At 40.0% G+C, this 21017-nt stretch overlaps 1 protein-coding gene across 5 annotated transcripts in view; it reads left to right on the top strand.

Annotated features, from left to right (window-relative positions):
* The window catches only part of LOC136875792 (putative inorganic phosphate cotransporter), a 280776-nt gene that overhangs the window by 155969 nt on the left and 103790 nt on the right, over positions 1-21017 (top strand). For 2 of the 5 annotated variants that reach the window (XM_067149394.2, XM_067149393.2), the window contains exon 2: positions 1088-1247. The gene's annotated coding sequence lies outside the window, so the exon portion shown is untranslated. Of the gene's footprint in view, positions 1-1087; positions 1248-16427; positions 16636-17338; positions 17441-21017 lie in introns of those variants that run through there. The other 3 variants (XM_067149395.2, XM_067149392.2, XM_068228135.1) reach the window with 2 other exon arrangements.

Below are 21017 nucleotides of genomic sequence, written 5' to 3'. Positions count from 1 at the left end.
GAGATGAACTGGCTACACAGAGTAATGAGATTAGCAGGGAATTTTAGTAAGGTACCTTCCGATTGGACGAAAGCAGTTATTGCACCTATCGTGTCTATAAACAAGAGAACAGAAAGGATTGCAATAACTATCGATGTATTGCATTGATCAATGTACCAGGCAAGGTGTTCACTGGCATTTTGGAAGGGAGTGTGTGATCAGTGTTTGAGAGTAAGTTGGATGAAAACCAGTGTGGATCAGACCGCAGAGGGGCTGTCAGGATCAGATTTTCAACGAGAGTTATAGACAGTTATGTTAAGCAGAGAAAAGCATATGACACGAGCACCGAAGGGAAAATATGTTAGCTATATTAGGGGATTGAGGGATTAAGGACATAGTATTAAAAGCAATCAAGGGCATGACAAGGGTTAGACAAGGCTTTAATCTTTTTCACCCTTCTTATTGGATCATCCACTGAAAGATATAAAGTGGCAGGGAGGGATTCAGTTCGATGAAAATGTGGTAAGCAGTTTCGCCTATGCTGACGAATTGTGAGCAGACCGTACCTCCACAGCTGGAGGATCTATTTCTTTACATTCTGACTGGCCACGTCCAATCGAGTGAATCAAGGACCATTTTATCATATCGAACAAAAAGAGGATTTTATATTCAACGACACGAAAATCCCTACAATATTGTAAGCAATAGTTTGGGAAATCATTTATGTACTTAATTGATATTTTCTGATTTAATTTAAGATATAATGAGGAAACATTGGTTTAATCTGAAGGTATTTAAGAGAACCGTAGGGCACAGAATATATATATATATATTTTCTGAGCAAATTAAAGCAGATCCCATGGTGGAACAGCCCCGAAGGGCCTTTACCTATCAAGGGACCGCTGCTCAGCAGATTACGAGGTGTCGTGTGGTCGGCACGGCGAATCCTCTCGGCCGTTAGTTTACGCTTTCTAGACAGAGATTTTCTGAGCATGCTGAACTTATTCCACTTAATTCTCTTGATTTCTCACTATTCAATGATCACTCTAATCAACTCTGAGTGAAGTTGTATTCGTTAATTGAACTGCTTGCATTTTTTCTTTCACAGGTTTACTTTATCCAGCTCTCGCGGCTGCACGAGCTTGGAAGTTCGGGTGGCACTTTCTCAACTTGGATTGTTCAATAAAACTTACCAGCCCATGCTTTGATACGGATATTTTTCAACCCTGCCATAAGGAAAACGGATAGCCCGCACTGTAAAGTCGGAGGTAAGTTGCTTAAAAACTTTCAAAATAAAATAATTAGTATACAAGGAATTTTCCGAATTTGTAGACCAACATGTTTACATCGCGCATTCCTATCTACAAAATGTCATTGTAAAGTTTGTCATGAATGGAACAAAATAATTGCTTTTACTTAAATGAAGTAAAAAATCTGCGGTAAATTAAGAAATACCGTCGTTATTAGAGAAATATGAATACATACTTAAGGCCTGTAGACAGGACTCATTGGTGGTGCCGTCTTTTGTTAATTTCTTGAGGTCCATGGCTAGCACCCTGGAATGGGAGTGTTATGTCTGTGGATTCTCATTATCGTTGTCCATATGACTAGAGCGGCCAGTTGAAACAGCAAAATGGAGGTCAACAGCATTCACGATGTTATCTCGTTCTTCAATGAGGCAAATGACCATGTTATAGTGATGTGGCTGGAACTCTACGGAGAAACAACTAAGGACGCATTCAACAACTTGGTGCTGGAAATTACAGAGAAATATCGTTAATACCACAAAAATGATTTTTGTTGAAAGAAAAATAGCATGATCCCTGGACCAATAAATCACTAGTCCACAGAATTCTTCTTACGTACATTGGCCATAGCTTTTCGTCGCCTATTAAATCTTGCATATCGCGATACAATTCAGGAAATGATGTCATTGACAACTGAAGCAATGAACTTTAGTGAACACAGACATCACACACGAAATTGTTGAAAGTGTAAGACAAACAAAATATATACGTGTGTTACTGTGAGCGTAGCACCAAAAGTACTTGTAAAGTAGTAAAGTAGGTATATATAATATTCTCCAAAAATAACATATTTTTTAATTTACAGCAGATTTTAGACTTACAGTGTAAAAGCAATTATTATGTTCCATTTGTGACAAATTTTACAATGACATTTCGTAGATAGGAATGCGCGACGTAACCGACCAACATTTCACCGGCAGCTTCACCCGACAGGGTCCACTGTGTGCGAAGGTCAGTAGTCGCAGCAACTCAACTAGACAACAGAAAACAAGCCCGGATTGTTTTCAAAATTAATCGAGAAGCCTGATAGAATATCCATGCAGTAACACGAGTGCAAGTGACAGAGAATGAAATGTTTCTTTACGTCGCACCGACACAGATAGGTCTTATGGCGACGATGAGATAGGAAAGGCCTAGGAGTGGGAAGGAAGTGGCCGTGGCCTTAATGAAGGCACAGCCCCAGCATTCGCCTGGCGTGAGAATGGTAAAACACTGAAAACCATCTTCACGGCTGCCGACAGTGGAGTTCGAACCCACTATCTCCCGGATGCAAGCTGACCAACTCGCCCGATAATGAAATGTTTTTGACACTATAAAACTTAACAAGAAAAAATGTGAAAAGTTCAATTGTTAGCGGTAACTAGAACTGCATACCACTTTTTCATTAGCACCTCAATTATTATTTGAGGTGGGCCTGTTGTAAGGAGATAGGTATACCTGTGGACGCCACTGATCCGCACGGTTTACCTTCCGTCGGAAGCTTTTTGTCTCCTTGTCATTTGCATGCGCCCCTAGCGTCATCATTATAACACTCATCATCATCATCATCATCATCATCATCTGTTTACCCTCCAGGGTCGGCTTTTCCCTCGGACACAGCGAGGGATCCCACCTCTACCGCCTCAAGGGCAGTGTCCTGGAGCTTCAGACTCTTGGTCGGGAATACAACTGGGAGAATGACCAGTACCTCGCCCAGGTGGCCTCACCTGCTATGTTGAACAGGGGCCTTGTGAAGGGATGGGAAGATTGGAAGGGATAGGCAAGGAAGAGGGAAGGAAGCGGCCGTGACCTTATGTTAGGTACCATCCCGGCATTCGCCTGGAGGAGAAGTGGGAAACCACGGAAAACCACTTCCAGGATGGCTGAGGTGGGAATCGAACCCACCTCTACTCAGTTGACCTCCCGAGGCTGAGTGGACCCCGTTCCAGCCCTCATACCACTTTTCAAATTTCGTGGCAGAGCCGGGAATCGAACCCGGGCCTCCGGGGGTGGCAGCTAATCACGCTAACCACTACACCACAGAGGCGGACCATAGCATTTATCACTCATTAATAATCACCTTGGAAGTGGCGACCCCATTGTAATACTAGCCTATATATGTTCCATTCATTACAATCCTGACCCGGTCTAAGACTGGAAAACAGGTTGTAGGTTTTCATTTTCACCGGGGAAAACCAAGGTAAGTCCAATTTTTCATTTTTGCTGTAACCTACTAACCTACAATGCTCTCTATCCTTTGACACTAACAAGATATTTCGTCATAATATTGAAGAAATATCCAAAATTTACTTTCAGATTATTCAAGAATACAAAACAGTCCCGGTAACAACCAGATAAGTTGAGTTATCTTGTTAATATTCTGAGTATTGTTAATAGAAGTGGCTTCAAACGGATTAAGCAGTTTATCTTGTGTGTATTGCATTTTCTGTGGTTAATGAAAAAAAATGAAATGGCGTACGGCTTTTAGTGCCGGGAGATCCCAGGACGGGTTCGGCTCGCCAGGTGCAGGTCTTTTGATTTGACTCCCGTAGGTGACAAGCGCGTCGTGATGAGGATGAAATGATGATGAAGACAACACATACACCCAGCCCCGGTGCCAGGGAAATTAACTAATGATGGTTAAAATTCCCGACCCTGCCGGGAATCGAACCCGGGACCCCTGTGACCAAAGGCAGCACGCTAACCATTTAGCCATGGAGCCGGACTCTGTGGTTACTGTGGAGGTGGACATTATTGCTTTGAAAATGAATTATCGGAACCGGTTGAGCTAGCCGTGCGGTTAGGACCTCACAGCTGTGAGCTTGCATCCGGGAGATAGTGGGTTCCAAACCCACTGTTGGCATCCCTGAAGATTATTTTCCGTGGTTTCCCATTTTCATACCAGGCACACCGACACAGATACCGGCAGGGTTTATGCCGACGATGAGACAGGAAAGGGCTTGGAGTGGGATGGAAGCAGCCGTGACTTTAATTAAGGTACAGCCTGGTGTGAGAATGGGAAACCATGGAAAACTATCTTCAGAGCTGCCGACAGTTGGGTTCGAATCCACTATTTCCCAAATCCAACTTGGTAGCTGTGCACCCCTAACCGCATGGCCAACTCGCTTTGCTGTAATAATAATAATAATAATAATAATAATAATAATAATAATAATAATAATAATAATAATAATAATGAACCCTTGGGCCACTATGAAGGATACCTACCTTCCTTACCTATCAGCAATTTTCATATCTGTCTCTTGGGTCGTTTCGGGTTCTTCGTCACTTGCTGAGGTAAAAGGTAGGGTTCAGTAATCCTAATCTATGTACTCAAATGAAAGGTCTATTCACAAAATATTTGTATTTTATTTTAGAAATTACTGAAGAAATTATTAAATCAATATTTTTGATTCAATCTTGTCCACTTGACACCACAATAATTTAACACAGAGGAGCAGAAATACTTGTAGAGCCTTTGACTTAATTGCCTGATTGGTATCCTTACTAGAAAGCATTGTCTCAATTATTAAATAAAGAAAGAAAGAAAGTCTGAAGATCCTTAAATTCGGCTTCCGTGTGAGGCTGCATGTACCATCATAATGATTCTTGATGGTCCAGTCCTCGTAACACGAACTCTGGACTCTGGTTATAATTATGGCAGCCCAATCGGTGTGTGCCACACAGCGGTTGTACGGCATGGTCCCTTAATTGAATCAATGTGACCTGCGAATATGTCATGAACTGACATGTAAACTTCTAAGTTATTTTAAAGTCATTCTGGATGACGACCGCAAGAAAATGATGCTACAGTGGCATATGGCCCTAATCTAAGTCACTGAGGTTGACGACCCCAAGACCATCCAAGTTTCTACGCTGAAGGCTAAACACAATTAAGTTATATCAGTTGATGACCAAAGTTTCCACTTTACTAACCCCAGCACATGTACTGCTCAATCAATTAAAGTCAAATAATGCAACAACAACAACAATGCTCACAATACTTTGTGGCAGTAAAAATCCATTACCTTCGGATATATCTCCTTAATCGTAACGTTAATATTTGAACTTTCCCAAAAATCAACTAAGATTTCCAGAATGCATCTTCAAGTTATTCACTTAGTTTAAAGTTATTTCACAAATACGGTTTCCACTGAATTTCATAATTAAATGATTTAAAATGCTTCCTTTTCCCCTCTTTCTTGACTAATAATATGAGAGACCATACCAAATCCTGGAAGAATTAAAATATAGACTTCGGGGTGGCCAAAAAATCAAAATAGGTGTTGATAGAGAATAGGATCTCCCCCACCTGCAGGATCGAAGAAAGAGGTGTTTAAATTTCGGTCACGCTGGTGCTTCTGTTGACTTAGCAATTTTTCTATGAACGTTAATAAACAACAAATTCTATCTCCGCGAACGAATGGTTTTTTCACAAGTCCCAACTCAAATTCTGACGTAATTAATTTTAATTCGTTTGATGTTTATCATCTGCTGTTATCGTGCAGCTGGAAAAAATTACATAATTTATTTCCAGTAGTATATCTTATTTCATGATATCACATTTAAATCTAATCTAATACTAGCCATTATTAATACTTGGGTAACCCTAATAATTAAGTACAAAACCATAAGTAACTCGCCGTACAATGTAAGCCGATTACAATGTCATATCTCCTCATAACATTTCCATATAGCTCTGTGCATTACTCAAAAATAAATCAGTCATCACTACCATCACTCTATATTTTGGACAACCCAAAAATTGGCTAACCTCCTCATTACACTCTAACTTCGTGGTTTCAAATGTACATTACGATCTCAATTAAACAAATTCACAGTATGTAATAACCTACACGTTACTCCCGGATGAAAATTTCAACTAGTTCACACAATTAATGATCTTCGTTGCCAAGAAATCTCATTTTCGACACGTAACACACTACATAACTCCCGTTATGCGAACTGCCCCTCTCGATCAGCTGGCGGCATTAGAAACAAACGACCCTCACCCTGTCAGCTTTGATATGAAACACATGTCTTTTGTCATGATTGACTGGCCTCTAAGAATGAATTCTTCGACTTCGCAAATAGAATTAAAATACGATATTCCTGACCAAACAGATATGCACACAGATTTTACTTTTAAATATCCTTCAATAATTGTACACGTCGCAAATTAATACATGCGTTGATTCTCTCGCATTTTTCCATCCCAAACATTATACAAAATCTTCCTCGGGCTCACATAAAATCCCGGAATCATCTACAGGCTTCCACTCACCTGATTCGCAAATCCTATCTCAACTCATACGGCAAATATAATCTCTTGTCCCAAACTCGACGACTCTCACTGACAAAAGAACTGGAATAAAAATCCTTCGAATCCATGACGCATAATTACGCACAAATACTTTAATAATGAACAACTTCGCATAAAATGATCTCGTATTTTAAAAATGGATTTTCACAAAAAATGACTGACAAACTTTACTGTTATGTATTGTCAGTGAGACACAGTTTAAACGGACATAGAATAGTATTACACTTCGTGACAAAATTCACCGATCTGTATTACCACGACAGCGCGATTCCATCGACTAAAATGGGTAACCACGGATTTTTTACACCAATTCCCTCAAAATTTAAACAGAAATTTTTTACGTCAAATAAAACACCTTAATTTGACATCACAAAATATAGGCAATAAAATCACAAAACAACGATCTACTTTAGCCGTGATATCACTTCGAAACCCTCACTAATAACTTTTTACAACATGTTACACGGCACTCGCAATACTTTAAAAATTTATCCAAGCAGAAAATAAAACAAATGACCTTTCTGACATTCACAAAAAACATATGGGTGACCAACTGCGTCATAAGTACCCATTACAAATACATATACGTTTGACATCATAAAACAAGATATAGTAGGCGGTAAGATGGTATTTTCACCTACCATAATTGTACGTCAGCTTCCATTTTTGACTCACCAGTAACCTTTCTATATTTATTTCTTCATTGTTACACTTATGGTTTCAGATTTTGTTTGAGTCGTATTTCCTGAAAAATAAATACGTACATTATCATTATAGACTGTTATGCCTTTCAGCGTTCAGTCTGCAAGCCTCTGTGAATTTACTAAACGTCGCCACAATCCTCGATTTGCAACTAGTGTTGTGGCCTAATTTAGTTCTACACCTCTTATCCTTAAATCATTAGAAACCGAGTCTAACCATCGTCGTATTGGTCTACCTCTACTACTTTTGCCCTCCATAACAGAGTCAATTATTCTCCTAGGTAACCTATCCTCCTCCCTTCGCCTCACATGGTCCCACTACCGATGCCGGTTTATGAGTACAGCTTCATCCATCGAGTTTATTCCTAAATTAGCCATTATCTCGTCATTCTGAGTACCCCCTGCCATTGTTCCCACCTTTTGTACCAGCAATCATTCTTGCTACTTTCATGTCTGTTACTTCTAACTTATGAATAAGATATCCTGAGTCCACCCAGCTTTCGCTCCCGTAAAGCAAAGTTGGTCTGAAAACAGACCGATGTAAAGATAGTTTCGTCTGGGAGCTGACTTCCTTGTTACAGAATACTATTGGTCGCAACTGCGAGCTCACTGCATTAGCTTTACGACACCTTGATTCAATTTCACTTACTATATTACCATCCTGGGAGAACACACAACCTAAATACTTGAAATTATCGACCTGTTCTGGCTTTGTATCACCAATCTGACATTCAATTCTGTTGAATTTCTTACCTACTGACATCAATTTAGTCTTCGAAAGGCTAATTTTCATACCATACTCATTACACCTATTTACAAGTTCCAAGATTTTAGACTGCAGGCTTTCGGCACAATCTGCCATTAAGACCAAGTCATCAGCATAGGCCAGACTGCTTACTACATTTCCACCTAACTGAATCCCTCCCTGCCATTTTATACATGTCAGCAGATGATCCATGTAAACTACGAACAGCAAAGGTGAGAGATTACAGCCTTGTCTAACCCCTATAAGTACCCTGAACCAACAACTCATTCTACCATCAATTCTTACTGAAGCCCAATTTTCAACATAAATGCTTTTGATTGATTTTAATAATCTACCTTTAATTCCTTAGTCCCCCAATATGGTGATCACCTTTTCCCTCGGTACGCTGTCATATGCTTTCTCTAGATCTACGAAACATAAACACAACTGCCTATTCCTCTCGTAGCATTATTCAATTAGCTGGCGCATACTGAAAATCTAATCCTGACAGCCTCTCTGTGGTCTGAAACCACACTGGTTTTCATCCAACTTCCCTTCAACGACTGATCGCACCGTACCTTCCAAGATGTCAGTGACTACTTTGCCTGGTATACTAATCAATACCGAGCTCGATAGCTGCAGTCGCTTAAGTGCGGCCAGTATCCTGTATTCGGGAGATAGTAGGTTCGAACCCCACTGTCGGCAGCCCTGAAAATGGTTTTCCGTGGTTTCCCATTTTCACACCAGGCAAATGATGGGGCTGTACCTTAATTAAGGCCACGGCCTCTTCCTTCCCACTCCTAGCCCTTCCCATCGTCGCCATAAGATCTATCTGTGTCGGTGCGACGTAAAGCAACTAGCAAAATACTAATCAATGAGATACCTCGATAGTTGTTGCAATCCTTCCTCTTCCCTTGCTTATAGATAGGTTCAATTACTGCTTTTGTCCAATCTCAAGGTACCTTACCAACACTCCATGCTAATCTTACTACTCTATGAAGCCATTTCATCCCTGCCTTCCCACTATACTTCACCATTTCAGGTCTAATTTCATCTATTCCTGCTGCTTTATGACAATGGACTTTATTTACCATCCTTTCCACTTCATCAAGCGTAATTTCACCAACATCATTTTCCTCCTCCCCATGAGCTTGGCTATTCGCAACACCACCAGGATAATTTCCTTTTACATTGAGAAGATGTTCAAAATATTCCCTCCACCTCTCCAGTGATTCCCTGGGATATATTATGAGTTCACCTGAATTACTCAGAACACTATTCATTTCCTTTTTTCCTCCCTTCCTAAGATTCTTTATTACAGTCCAGAAAGGTTTCTCTGCTGCTTGACCTAGCCTTTCCAGGTTATCACCAAAATCTTCCCACGACCTCTTTTTGGATTCAACAACTATTTGTTTCGCTCTCTTTCTTTCATTCTTTGTCCCGCGGTAGTTCTTTTTCGTGCCCGTAGATTAACAGACATATTTGACATATTTGCGCACCATCGAATTATTATTAATTTATTTTCCTTAAATTGTACATATACAACCTAGGATGGTAGATCGAGGGAGGGCAAGCCCCACATACAAGGAAATGCCTCCACCCCCATGTGTATGTTCACATAAACTCTACTGAATATGTGTAGACAATTTTAAATTTACATATTTACACTCCAAACACTGTACTCTCAGAGTAATAATTTTATCTTGATTTGTGCTGTACGTATATTAGAGTAAGAAGATCCAGTCCTTTATATCCTCACTCATACCCCTGTATACATACTTTTTCACAGACACTTTCACACCCGCACATATACACATTCGCCCACATTCAGCTGTACTTGCATACATCATTCTTGAAAGTCTAATTTGTACAAGTTATATACATCCCACACAGGTTTATATTTACATATACATTTTATTTACTACGTGGGGGAAATGAGGGAAAGGAAGCAGTTTTACTTCAGATGGTAGAAGACTGCACAGACGAGCAAACCGTGCATAAAATCCATTTCAGTATCAGGTGGTTTTGGCGAGGCGGAACAACAGTAATTCCTTGGCCTCTCTTAATAGAGTGGACTGAGCTAGAATCGAACCTGCCAACTTGAACTCAGAAAGCCAATGATTTAACAGACTGAGCCATTCAGCCCAGCTTCAATGGAAGCCAGCCCATGATTCAAAAATAATTCAGTGTAGCTAATAGGCCTACTATAGACTCTAAAGGTGTAAGGTGCAATGTCCTAAGGAACGGTGCAATTAGCCACGTAGGGAAGGAAGAACTAGTTTTGACAGTTGTCACATTGCTAGTAGCGTAAGACCTACTGTAAATAGTTTTAAAAATGTCACGGATGTAAAAATTGCATTTCTATATTTTGAATTCTTGCGCTATCTATGGGTCTTCTTATCAAACTAAGTTAAGCTGCAATTCGATTCTTCGCCACTCGATTTCATGGAAACTTTGAACGATTGGTAAGAAAATTAGTGAAAGCCGTAACTGAGTTTATCTCAAAATACAGTTTTCTTAATAGGAACAGTTAATAACAAATATCTTCTGAAGTATTGCACTTAGAAGTATGAACTCCTCTTCAAAATGCTCAATACCTTATAGCAAATTTAGAAACACAAAAATCTCAAACATCCGCCTTTAGGTTCCTTTCCGCGTAACAGGTCACATATTCGGAAAAATCAGAAAAGAGCAGATTTTACGGCAATTTAGACGAGTTGGATTTATCTTACTGGCGGTGAACTTTACAAAAGTCCCTAGATGCCATAAAAATCACGTAAGAATTGTATTTTTGCACAGCTGTTCATCGCCTAAAAATTAAACAATCCATTTTTTCACATAGTATAAAAAAATAGTTACTCATTTTTCAAATTTAAAACTGTTAGCTTCTTCAGGCAGTCAAAACTAATTTATGAGTAAATAAAAATTAGAAAAAATCTGAAAAAGAAGTCAAATGATAACAGATTAAGTTGTTCCTTTTTCAGTTATCAACTAAGTCTTAATTTAAAATAAATTATTTCCACTGCAACAACACATTTTTGAAATGTTTTAAATTATTGTGACTTTGTACTGACAGACGCAACCGAACAACGAACAATGGAACTCAGAAGAGGATGAATTCGTGCATCATAATTTATTCTTAAACTTTGGGACACACAATTCCTCTTATTATAAGAAACCCTTCTGGCAAAAATAAAATGAAAGCTAAGAAGCTTGCACACTGTTACAACAAGGACTGCCGAGCAAATCAACACCTGAATATAATATATTCTCAAATTGACATCAGTATGTCTTATGGCAGGGGTCATTTAAAAATTTGCGTTACGAAAGTTATCGTGACGGAAAAGTAATCTTAGGAAACTTACAGGCTGTGATGTAAGGTATGGATGGATATCCAGATAATGTTACCTAGCAAATGTGCAGGCTGTGATGTAAGGTGTGGATGTATATCCAGATAATGTTACCTAGCAAATGTGGAGGCTGTGATGTAAGGTATGGATGGATATCCAGATAATGTTACCTAGCAAACGTACAGGCTGTGATGTAAGGTGTGGATGGATATCCAGATAATGTTACCTAGCAAGCGTGCAGGCTGTGATGTAAGGTATGGGTGGATATCCAGATAATGTTACCTAGCAAGCGTGCAGGCTGTGATGTAAGGTATGGATGGATATCCAGATAATGTTACCTAGCAAATGTGCAGGCTGTGATGTAAGGTATGGATGCATGGCTAGATAATGTTACCTAGCAAACGTGCAGGCTGTGATGTAAGGTGTGGACGGATATCCAGATAATGTTACCTAGCAAACGTGCAGGCTGTCATGTAAGGTGTGGATGGATATCCAGATAATGTTACCTAGCAAACGTGCAGGCTGTGATGTAAGGTATGGATGGATATCCATATGATGTTACCTAGCAAACGTACAGGCTGTGATGTAAGATGTGGATGGATATCTAGATAATGTTACCTAGCAAGCGTGCAGGCTGTGATGTAAGGTATGGATGGATATCCAGATAATGTTACTTAGCAAATGTGCAGGCTGTGATGTAACTTGTGGATGGATATCCAAATAATGTTACCTAGCAAACGTGCAGGCTGTGATGTAAGGTATGGATGGATGGCCAGACAATGTTACCTAGTAAACGTGCAGGCTGTGATGTAAGGTGTGGATGGATATCCAGATAATGTTACCTAGCAAATGTGCAGGCTGTGATGTAACTTGTGGATGGATATCCAGATAATGTTACCTAGCAAACGTGCAGGCTGTGATGTAAGGTATGGATGGATATCCAGATAATGTTACCTAGAAAATGTGCAGGCTGTGATGTAAGGTGTGGATGGATATCCAGATAATGTTACCTAGCAAATGTGCAGGCTGTGATGTAAGGTGTGGATCGATATCCAGATAATGTTACCTAGAAATCGTGCAAGCTGTGATGTAAGGTATGGATGGATATCCAGATAATGTTACCTAGCAAATGTGCAGGCTGTGATGTAAGGTATGGATGGATATCCAGATAATGTTACCTAGCAAACGTACAGGCTGTGATGTAAGGTGTGGATGGATATCCAGATAATGTTACCTAGCAAGCGTGCAGGCTGTGATGTAAGGTATGGGTGGATATCCAGATAATGTTACCTAGCAAGCGTGCAGGCTGTGATGTAAGGTATGGATGGATATCCAGATAATGTTACCTAGCAAATGTGCAGGCTGTGATGTAAGGTATGGATGCATGGCTAGATAATGTTACCTAGCAAACGTGCAGGCTGTGATGTAAGGTGTGGACGGATATCCAGATAATGTTACCTAGCAAACGTGCAGGCTGTCATGTAAGGTGTGGATGGATATCCAGATAATGTTACCTAGCAAACGTGCAGGCTGTGATGTAAGGTATGGATGGATATCCATATGATGTTACCTAGCAAACGTACAGGCTGTGATGTAAGATGTGGATGGATATCTAGATAATGTTACCTAGCAAGCGTGCAGGCTGTGATGTAAGGTATGGATGGATATCCAGATAATGTTACTTAGCAAATGTGCAGGCTGTGATGTAACTTGTGGATGGATATCCAAATAATGTTACCTAGCAAACGTGCAGGCTGTGATGTAAGGTATGGATGGATGGCCAGACAATGTTACCTAGTAAACGTGCAGGCTGTGATGTAAGGTGTGGATGGATATCCAGATAATGTTACCTAGCAAATGTGCAGGCTGTGATGTAACTTGTGGATGGATATCCAGATAATGTTACCTAGCAAACGTGCAGGCTGTGATGTAAGGTATGGATGGATATCCAGATAATGTTACCTAGAAAATGTGCAGGCTGTGATGTAAGGTGTGGATGGATATCCAGATAATGTTACCTAGCAAATGTGCAGGCTGTGATGTAAGGTGTGGATCGATATCCAGATAATGTTACCTAGAAATCGTGCAAGCTGTGATGTAAGGTATGGATGGATATCCAGATAATGTTACCTAGCAAATGTGCAGGCTGTGATGTAAGGTGTGGATGGATATCCAGATAATGTTACCTAGCAAGCGTGCAAGCTGTGATGTAAGGTATGGATGGATATCCAGATAATGTTACCTAGCAAATGTGCAGGCTTTGATGTAAGGTGTGGATGGATATCCAGATAATGTTACCTAGCAAATGTGCAGGCTGTGATGTAAGATGTGGATCGATATCCAGATAATGTTACCTAGAAATCGTGCAGGCTGTGATGTAAGGTATGGATGCATGGCTAGATAATGTTACCTAGTAAACGTGCAGGCTGTGATGTAAGGTAGTATATGGATGCATGGCCAAACAATATTATCTAGCAATCGTGCAGGCTTTGATGTAAGGTAGTATATGGATGCATGGCCAAACAATATTATCTAGCAATCGTGCAGGCTTTGATGTAAGGTATGTATTCATGGTCAGACATTGTTATCTAGCAGACATGCAGGCTGTGATATAAGGTACGTATGCATGGACAGACAATGTTACCTAGCAAACGTACAGGCTGTGATGTAAGGTATGGATGCATGGCCAGATAATGTTACCTAGCAAACGTGCAGGCTGTGATGTAAGGTAGTATATGGATGCATGGCCAAACAATATTATCTAGCAATCGTGCAGGCTTTGATGTAAGGTATGGATGCATGGCTAGACATTGTTACCTAGCAAACGTACAGGCTGTGATATAAGGTATGTATGCATGGCCAGACAATGCTACCTTACAACTGTAAAGGCTGTGATGTAAAGTATGTATGCATGGACAGACAATGTTACGTAGCAAACGTGCAGGCTGTGATATAAGGTATGTATGCATGGCCAGACAATGTTACATTACAACTGTAAAGGCTGTGATGTAAAGTATGTATGTATGGACAGACAATGTTACCTAGCAAACGTACAGGTTGTGATGTAAGGTATGGATGCATGGACAGATAATGTTACCTAGCAAACGTACAGGTTGTGATGTAAGGTATGGATGCATGGACAGACAATGTTACCTAGCAAACGTACAGGCTGTGATGTAAAGTATGGATGCATGGACAGACAATGTTACCTAGCAAACGTACAGGCTGCGATGTAAAGTATGGATGCATGGACAGACAATGTTACCTAGCAAACGTGCAGGCTGTGATGTAAGGTATGGATGCATGGACAGACAATGTTACCTAGCAAACGTACAGGTTGTGATGTAAGGTATGGATGCATGGACAGATAATGTTACCTAGCAAACGTGCAGGCTGTGATGTAAGGTATGGATGCATGGACAGACAATGTTACCTAGCAAACGTACAGGTTGTGATGTAAGGTATGGATGCATGGACAGATAATGTTACCTAGCAAACGTGCAGGCTGTGATGTAAGGTATGGATGCATGGACAGATAATGTTACCTAGCAAACGTGCAGGCTGTGATGTAAGGTATGGATGCATGGACAGACAATGTTACCTAGCAAACGTGCAGGCTGTGATGTAAAGTATGGATGCATGGACAGACAATGTTACCTAGCAAACGTACAGGCTGCGATGTAAAGTATGGATGCATGGACAGACAATGTTACCTAGCAAACGTGCAGGCTGTGATAAAAAGTATGGATGCATGGACAGATATTGTTACCTAGCAAACGTGCAGGCTGTGATAAAAAGTATGGATGCATGGACAGACAATGTTACCTAGCAAACGTACAGGTTGTGATGTAAGGTATGGATGCATGGACAGACAATGTTACCTAGCAAACGTACAGGTTGTGATGTAAGGTATGGATGCATGGACAGATAATGTTACCTAGCAAACGTGCAGGCTGTGATGTAAAGTATGGATGCATGGACAGACAATGTTACCTAGCAAACGTGCAGGATGTGATGTGAGGTATGGATGCATGGACAGACAATGTTACCTAGCAAACGTGCAGGCTGTGATGTAAGGTATGGATGCATGGACAGACAATGTTACCTAGCAAACGTGCAGGCTGTGATGTAAGGTATGGATGCATGGACAGACAATGTTACCTAGCAAACGTACAGGTTGTGATGTAAGGTATGGATGCATGGACAGATAATGTTACCTAGCAAACGTGCAGGCTGTGATGTAAAGTATGGATGCATGGACAGACAATGTTACCTAGCAAACGTGCAGGATGTGATGTGAGGTATGGATGCATGGACAGATAATGTTACCTAGCAAACGTGCAGGCTGCGATGTATTGTATGGACGAATGGCCAGGCAATGTTACCTAGCAAACGTACAGGGTATGTCTTATGGCTGATGGTTATCTGAAATTAGCAGCCGTTGATGGATGCCCATGAACTAAAGACATATTTATGATGATTCGATTTTCCCAAACGAAAATGTGGTTTCCTCTTTAGCTTTCTTTCCTCCTTCCACGAGCCTTACACATGATTGATTCCTACCGTTATAAGCCTTTTACCCCTCGTTGCTGTACCATCGCTCCTTTGTGGTACCCCATGCAAGGCTATGGAATTCTCTCCCAGTACGTATCCGAAGTAGCCTGATTTAAGTGGTTTTGCCGAGACTTCCTTTTAACATTTTCACTCCCATTCCCGATTCAGCTCGGTGATCTGTGTGTCTTCCACTATCCCAACCACGAGTTATCATGTATTTCAAAATTTGCATTCTCTCGCAGTCGCGTGTTTAATCATGTATTGCGATTCTCCCATTTGACAGCTCTTCAGTCGCGCTCGAGGGCTGCACCCACTAGTAAACAAAGATGATATTTTAGATGTTTGAGGTAATGATGCGTCTGTGTATTACGAGGAGAGTGAAGATGATATCTTTGCGAATGGTTCTGGGGGAAGTGATAATAGGACTTGTGGAGGTGGGGAGGAGGAGGAAGCAGAAAAGTCAGCCTGCTCATGTGGTGTATACGCGTGTATGGGAACTTATCATATAGTCGTGATATTTCGATGAAAATGGGAAGAGACAATGTTTTAATTTCATGTTTTGTTCTAAAACTTTGTAAATTGTTATAGGTATAAATTACCTATTAGCCTATTTCAATTAGTGTTAAAACATCCAAAATTACCTGACATGGGATATTTATAAGCAGAGAAGATACCTGGGAGTAAAAATGTTAAATAGGTAAGCAGTTTGTGTGATTGTTGGAGTGAATGAGCGTGTGTATGATGTAGAGCTATCACTAGGCTAAAATATGCATAGAGAATGCTCGGCATGAACACAATAATACTAGCACTGTTGTTTGAAATTGTAGATATAGTGTATTACGTACTAACTTTGAAATTATGTCACTATGTATGTGTGGTTAAGTGTAAGAGAGGGCGCAGAGCCCTAAACCCGCCATAAAGGAATAAAATAAATAAATGAATAAATTCACTGCGTGCCCCGCGGTGTAGGGGCAGCATGCTTGCGTCTTACTCTGAGGGCCAGGGTTCGATTCCCGGCCATGTCAGAGATTTTTACTTGGATCTGAGGGCTAGTTCGAGGTCCACTCAGCCTGCATGATTACAATTGAGGAGTTATCTGATGGTGAGATGGTGACCCCGTTCTAGAAAGCCAAGAGTAACGGCCGAGAGGATTCGTCGTGCTGACCACAAGACACCCCGTAATCTGGAGGCCTACGGGCTGAACAGCGGTCGCATTGTTGGCCATAGATCATCGGGATTGTTGCGCCATGGAGTTTGGTTTGGTTTCGAATAAATTCACTAATTAATTTGTTAGCGAATTCGTCAGCCTTCCATCGGTGTGTTCCATAACGAGTACCAAGGCCGGGACAATTAAAAGTGTTGAAGGTCATATTCTACGCTACTGACAAGTCTTCACTAAGACATTAACAAGCGAATAGATAAAGCTTGATTTGTTCCAGCAAGCGCCGAGGGCAGATATGAGCGTGTGTTTGATATCAGAACAGCTTACGAATATCCATCAGGTGAGTTGTAATATTAACTTGGGAAACAGTGTCAATCATTACATTGATTATATGAACATGGTAATTATTCGACTTATTAACTCTCATAGTCATAGTCGAGGATTCTTCCAAATAATTTTTCGTTTGAAAAGCAGCTCATTCCTGCACGCTGTGAGGTAAAGGTTATTCAGGCAACTCCCACGGGAAGTGATCTACGTCACGAGTGAGAGGCGAGGGCAGAATTTCTAAACGTGTTGTGTACAATAGTTTTATAACACTATTGTGAATTTATACGTTTTAAATTAAATATTTGTTTATAAATAATTCTGATACGTCACCACGCAATTTATCCACGTTTGACTCATGGAGTGACGTTTCTTCCTTGAGTTGTGTGCATGTGTTGCTATGGAAGATACAAGAGGTGTTTACATAGAATTAATGTGGTACAAAAACAACTCACTAAGCTACCAGAGTCGTAAACACGGTCACCTGACCCTGTATTAATGATACACTGTGTTACGTACGATATTTATTTGTCGGAAATGGATTAACCAATACATTAGTCAACTTGTTGATGGCGGCAGAATGTAGAGATGCTATTTTTGGTGTAGATGCGTGCGAAACTACAGTTCTGTTGTCAGTCTGACGAACAACTCAACAAGGTTAAGTTAGATGTTCACTGATTCATAATCTTTCTGACTATCCGTGTTTGTTTAAAGATAAAAATTTCATAATGTTCCGTTCTGAACTGTATCACAATTAAATTGAAATAACAAATTATGTGGTTCAACAGTAAATAAGAAATGTAGGGTTACATTCTTATTTGCTTAAACGCGGTACCGGTTTCGACCACCAATCTGGGTCATCATCAGCCGATTTAAAGTACGAAAACAATGCATAGGAAAACAAAGAATTAAAGGATAAGTCTTTCACAAAAGCACTTCAAAGCAAGATAAGAAAATAGGGTTAGCACTGCGCGATTTTAAATCATGAAATCCACAAGAAGTCGAAGATCAGTCACTTACAGTATATATAGCAAGGCGCAAGTCCCTGAAGAGTAGCACAACACACGCAATGTCCGGCACTGTGCTTTGAAATGTTTACGAGAAGTGGTGAACAGTTCATTAAACAAGCTTGCAAACTCTGCCAGATTCAAATGTAACAACTTCAGCTCCTCGTACATTGGATAGACTGGACGCAACTTTAATATCAGATACTCCGAACATATCAACGCCATTAAATACAACAGATTCTCTGCTATAGGACAACACATACAAGACTCCAAACATAATTTCACCGATATTGAAGAAGACATAAAAATACTTAAATTTAATAACAAAGGCCCCCTTCTAAACTCTACTGAAAATTGTTTTATTCACCTTGACCAATACTTCAACCCTAATTTCAATTTAAACGAAATTTCTGAAAATCCCAATATTCTATTCGACTGCCTAATTCATATTCTCAAGAATGCTAAATTTTAAAACCCGAATTCAATTTTCCATGCCTTACACAGTTCCTACCCACGTTTTCTACCTCCAATAACTCATCCTCCTAACCCACCCTAAACTACCTTTATTTCCTATACTTTCCCATCTTTATCTAACTTCCAATTCTGTTTTAAACTTCTCTTATCTACTAATCCTGCTCCTTTATTACCTTATTCCATCTTTTCTTATCTTTTCTTTTCACCTATCCTCTCGATTAAAATAAAAAAAAATTAAAAACATCCCGAATTCAAGAAATAACACGCTGTACATATGCGTTTTTCACTTGTTTCCAATATTGCGCTCTTTAACATTTTTCTCCTCACAATTGTTTTTTACGTCAACTGTTCCGCATCTCTAAAGAATCTACAAGATCCTATTAACATTGATATACTTCAAGTATATTAACTTGTACTATGTATTTTCGCGACTGAAGCATTTGCCGGTTTGTTCTTTAAGCTATTCACCGAGTTTCATCGGCATTTAAAAGCACAGTGCCCGACATTGCGTGTGTTGTGCTACTCTTCGGGGACTTGCACCTTGCTATATATAAGTGACTGATATTCGACTTCTTCTGGATTTTATGATTTAAAATCGCGCAGAGCTAACCCCTATTTTGTTATATTGCTTCTTGAACTGCTTTTGTGAAAGACTTTCCTTTAATTATTTGTTTTCCTATGCATTGTATTTGTATTTTTAATCGGCTGATGATGACCGAGATTGGTGGTCGAAACCGGTACCGCTTTTAACGAAATAAGAATGTAAGCCTATATTTCTTATTTACTTGTATTGAATAGGTTGAACCACTTAATTTATTATTTCAATTTTATTGTAATTATCCGTGGTTACCTTACTATGAAACCGAGTACGACCAATCAAAGACGATTTATTATAAATACTTCTTCTTTCTTCGTTATGCCCACCCAAAGTGAGTGTTGGAACTTGTTCTTTGGCCCGATGGTTTTTCCCCTCCTTTTCCTCTTTGCACTGAGTTGCATCTTGCGTTCAGTGGACCACTTCCTACCAGTTTTCTTTTTAGATTTCTCCGCAATTTCATGCTGGCAACTATTGTACTGAAAGGTCCACTATCTTCTACGATGTCGCCCGTGTTGTTCATTTCTTGCAGGTCCGCCTTAGTTTCTTCTACCGAGCTCGATAGCTGCAGTCGCTTAAGTGCGGCCAGTATCCAGTATTCGGGAGATAGTAGGTTCGAACCCCACTGTCGGCAGCCCTGAAAATGGTTTTCCGTGGTTTCCCATGTTCACACCAGGCAAATGCTGCGCTGTACCTTAATTAGGGCCACGGTCGCTTCCTTCCCACTCCTAGCCCTTTCCTGTCCCATCGTCGCCGTAAGACTTATCTCTGTCGGTGCGACGTAAAACAACTAGCCAAAAAAAGTTTCTTTTAGACAGTTTCTTTTGACCTTCTTTGAGTTTATCATTTTAAATAATCTTTTGGCGAGTCTGTCGCTGTCCATTCTATAGATATGGCCATAGAATTCCAGGCGCCTTTACGTACGGCATCAGTGAACCTGTCAGTTAATGAGCAAAGGTCCGCTGTTCTCTTAATCCACATTCCAGTTTCTCTCGTGGGACTAGAATTTTTCCGGAGAATTTTGCTTTCTTGCTTTTCATTTCCCGTAGTTTTAGAATGACCTCCAATGAATATGGTTTCTGACGCGTGTAAAGTTTCCGACCAAACAACTGTTTTGTAATGTCATAACTTTGCATTACGCGATGTGACTCTCTTGTTGTAATTCCACGTCAGTCTGTACGCCTTGTGGAGTTTAGTGGCACATTCTTTATTATTATTATTATTATTATTATTATTATTATTATTATTATTATTATTATTATTATTATGTATTTATTCAATTAAATTCAATTTACAGCCTCTGTGGCTCAGGTGGCAGTGCGCCGGCCTCTTACCGCTGGGTTCCGAAATATTTAGAAATAATTAAATAGTTAATAACTCATGAACAAATCACACTGAAAATATAAATAAATTAATAATATATTTCTAAATATTTTTCAGTGCGATTTGAAGATGATCTTTCAAGAACTGGACATGTCATTACAAGTGTACTGTTACTCAGGGAACGCACGTTCCCT

Source organism: Anabrus simplex, chromosome 6 (assembly GCF_040414725.1).
Source record: "Anabrus simplex isolate iqAnaSimp1 chromosome 6, ASM4041472v1, whole genome shotgun sequence".
In the NCBI taxonomy this organism is placed as follows: Eukaryota; Metazoa; Arthropoda; class Insecta; order Orthoptera; family Tettigoniidae; genus Anabrus; species Anabrus simplex.
This window is presented reverse-complemented; position numbering and strand designations above follow the sequence as displayed.